The 3,758-nt window shown below is 53.0% G+C and overlaps 1 protein-coding gene across 1 annotated transcript in view; it reads right to left on the reverse strand.

Annotated features, from left to right (window-relative positions):
• The window catches only part of LOC106814282 (ankyrin repeat and SOCS box protein 10-like), a gene marked incomplete in the record, with an annotated part of 36,511 nt that extends 32,949 nt beyond the window's left edge, over positions 1-3,562 (reverse strand). The window contains 1 exon segment of the mRNA XM_014818577.1: positions 2,233-3,562.
• Between the last annotated feature and the right edge of the window lie 196 nt (positions 3,563-3,758).

The raw sequence follows: 3,758 nt of genomic DNA on the forward strand, positions 1-3,758 counted from the left end.
ACACACACACACACACACACACACACACACACACACACACACACACTCACACACGCACACACGCACGCACGCACGTACACGCACGCGCGCACGCACATTAGCGAAGGCTGTAATTGGGAAATTACCCCCGGAATAGACGTGAGATTTAAATGTAGCTGTTATTAACAAAGTAGGCTAATAATCATAAAGCTGAGGAGATAATGGCTACTTTTTGACGCCGATGTTATAAGTTCCGAAACGCACGTTCTAGAAGATATTCCATAATTGCCGACTCAAATTGGTTTACTTGGCGCTCACGGGGCTCACTAATAAGCCCTAATGTAGACGCTTTATCTGTTCAGAGGCGCTGTAATTGCAGATTACAGCTCTACATGCATAACACGAAGCTTTTCGCGTTTATCACCAATTATGTGGTAATGCTCTTTACGCGAAGATACGCCAAAGTGCACGAGTTAGGGAGTCCGTCAGCCGCCCGTACGTCATAAGCCGCGGGTCATTCATCACGGGTCATTGGCCATAGGTAATTGCTTCCGCGACTATTTTACACACAGACTACGCGCGCACGCACGCACGCGGTCGAAATCACCTCGTTTACGACGCTAACAAATCAACAAGGGCGACAAATCCCAGACGATCACCTATAGCAGTATTAAACACAACAAGGTCCGTAGTCACGAGGGCAACCTATAGCAGTATTAAACACAACAAGGTCCGTAGTCACGATGCACACAACAACGCGCGCGTTCGGTTGGGCCGCGATCGCGCGCGGGGGGGGGGGGGGGTAGTACGGAGCAACATTGCCGCACACCTGCAGTTTTACGCCCCCCCCCCTCTCCCGTGCATCAGCAGCAGCTGCTGGGTATAATGACCCTCGCCGTGACGTTACTCTAGCGGTCAGCCGCGCCGCTGACCACAATCTAGGCCACTGACCACATAGACCTGACCCACCTCAGGAAACGAGAAACGGGGGCGCTTGTTGATGCAAAGTACACGGGTCCTAATCACCCTGGCCTGCTGTTTACTATGGGGGCGCGCGATAAAGCCACTAGAGCTGTTGCTTGTTTAGGCTGGACCGTTCAGTGCCAATAGTCGGATGTGTACGAGTATACGTGTACCCGTACATTACTATAGGCAGAGGGTTGACAGGGAAGGAAGGAGGGAAGGGAGGGATGAAAGGGCGGAAGGCAGTAGGAAGTACTGATGGGAACGAGAGAGAGAGAGCGAGAGAGAGAGAGAGAGAGAGAGAGAGAGAGAGAGAGAGAGAGAGAGAGAGAGAGAGAGAGAGAGATGAGAAAAGCGCAGAGACTGACGAAGACGAGAGGAGGATGAGAAAAGGAGAGAGAGCGAGAGAGGGATGAGAGAGAGAAAGCGAGATAGAGGCGAGGAGGGGGGAACCTAGTGAATATGCCTTATATCATGCGCTAACACTAGCGAATTCAGCATTCGAACGCGCCACAATACACACCGATCTATATACGCCAGGGGCTCTGTGAGCCGGACATTCGCCTCTCAAGTAATAAGCCTACGTTTGCCTGGAGCGGTCGCCACATAGGCGGGCAAATCTCTCTCTGCTCACACCACGCTCATCAGCACGGCGACGCAATCATACCCCATTATACTACGCTAATGCAATGCATCTAATGACATCTAATTTTTGAGCGCTATATGTATATATATATACACACCCACATAGCTTTGTGTCTATATCACTCCTTAAGCTATGTATATAACTTATATAATATATAATATATAATTATATATAGATATTTCTTATATATAATAATAATATATTATATTTCTTATTTATACTATATACATAGCTTTGTAATAGACTCTTATATTCTCTTATACAGGGGCTATAGTACTAGACCTATGTCCGCGTACTATAAAGCCCCTGTGAGCCTGTGGCAACACGGGCACTATAGAAACTAGACCTATGTCCGCGTACGTATAAAAGCCCGCTGTGGCGCTGTTGGCAACAATGGGCTATTAGGCACTCAGAGCTATGGTCCGCGTACTATATAGCCGCTGTGGTAACAAGGGGCTATAGTACTAGACCTATGTCCGCGTACTATATAGCCCCTGTGGCCTGTGGCAACAAGGGCTATAGCACTAGAGCTATGTCCGCGTACTATATAGCCCCTGTGGCCTGTGGCAACAAGGGCTATAGTACTAGAGCTATGTCCGCGTGTAAACCTCTGTCACGTTGTACCGGCGAGTGTTCGTGCTTACCGTTAGTGCGAGCCATGGCTACGGGGATGTTGTCAGCTGCCGTCGTGTTTTTTTGCTACGTCTTCTTCATCTTTGTAGCAAGCGGCACGACGATTTCCACGGACACGTACACGCGCGCACGCACGCACACGCACGGTAACTGCGCGCCGGTGCGCCGCTAGCAAGAATGCCGCGTGCAGTAGTAGATGTGCCCACGTCCCCGACTATATATATATAGAGAGAGCGTCGTGTGTTCCTGTCACTGTTGCGCGCACACACACACACACACGCGTGCACGCACGCACACACGTACACACGCGGGGCGCACTCCGCTGCTGCTGCTACTGCTACTACTACTGCTTCTCGTGGCGCATGCGGCCACACGTTATACTAACGAGCGAGCGAGAGAGAGAGAGCAGAGACAGGGGAGCCGCGGTGCGCTGCGCAGCGGGCTTAGTCACACATCGATGACATCATCGTGACATCACGCGCAGACGCCGAGCAGAGCTAATCAATTATGCACGAGGTTCAAGCGCAACGCTCAATTACGTGGACGCGACAGAGGGCGCGTGGTGAGGGTGCCGCGCGTTGAAGCGCGTGAGTGTCGCGCGTTGAAGCTTGTGAGAGCGCGTGAGTGTCGTCCGTTGAAGCGTGTGAGAGCGCGTGAGTGTCGCGCGTTGAAGCGTGTGAGAGCGCGTGAGTGTCGCGCGTTGAAGCGTGTGGGAGCGCGTGAGTGTCGCGCGTTGAAGCGCGTGAGAGCGCGTGAATGTCGCGCGTTGAAGCGTGTGACGGGACGGTGTGTTGAAGCTTGCTGGTCCACTTCCTCGTTCGTCCCCCTGTATCCCAGACCACAACTCTCACAGAACAGATTTGTGACTTTTTCTTTAGAAGAAGAGTAGACTTCACAGTCGAAGCAGACACATATATCTGCTATCTTTTCTTCTTATACGACGGGTGTAGACTTGACTGCCGCAGCAAACAGATGCACGTGATATCTCTGCTTCGCGCGGAGTGCGAGTGGACCTGACGGTGCCGACGCGATGCTATACGCGATGATCTGATATCTCCTCTCTCTCTAGAAAGACTTCCCGGGCGACGCCTTCCTCCGATGGACTGTTGTTCCTTGTTCCCTCCCGCTGAGCTTGAGCTTTGTGCCTTGGTGTCCCTACCTCCAACGCTGTGCTATGCTGGCGTTAATGCAGTCAGTACCTTGGTGTACCACACATACACATACACACACACACACACACACACACACTAGACAGCCCCGCGGTGTTCGCAGGCAGGCAGCCGCACACACAGACACGCACACACGCGCGCGCACACAGCCGTGTTCTGCCGGCAGCACCAAGGCACTGATGCGGGCGGCGACCCGGCTGAATGAACTCCGGCAGTCCGCAGCAGAAGCGACCGCAGCCAATGACGCTCTCAGCCGCCGCAGCAGCAGCAGGCGCTGCCAGCTGGCACATGCCTGCAGAGGTCGAGAAGGCAGCGACACGAGTAGGGAGGGGGGGGCGCTATTCCACGCGCCGGCATCGGGTGGTTGG

This window comes from Priapulus caudatus, unplaced genomic scaffold, assembly GCF_000485595.1.
Source record: "Priapulus caudatus unplaced genomic scaffold, Priapulus_caudatus-5.0.1 Scaffold897, whole genome shotgun sequence".
Lineage (NCBI taxonomy): Eukaryota > Metazoa > Priapulida > Priapulimorpha > Priapulimorphida > Priapulidae > Priapulus > Priapulus caudatus.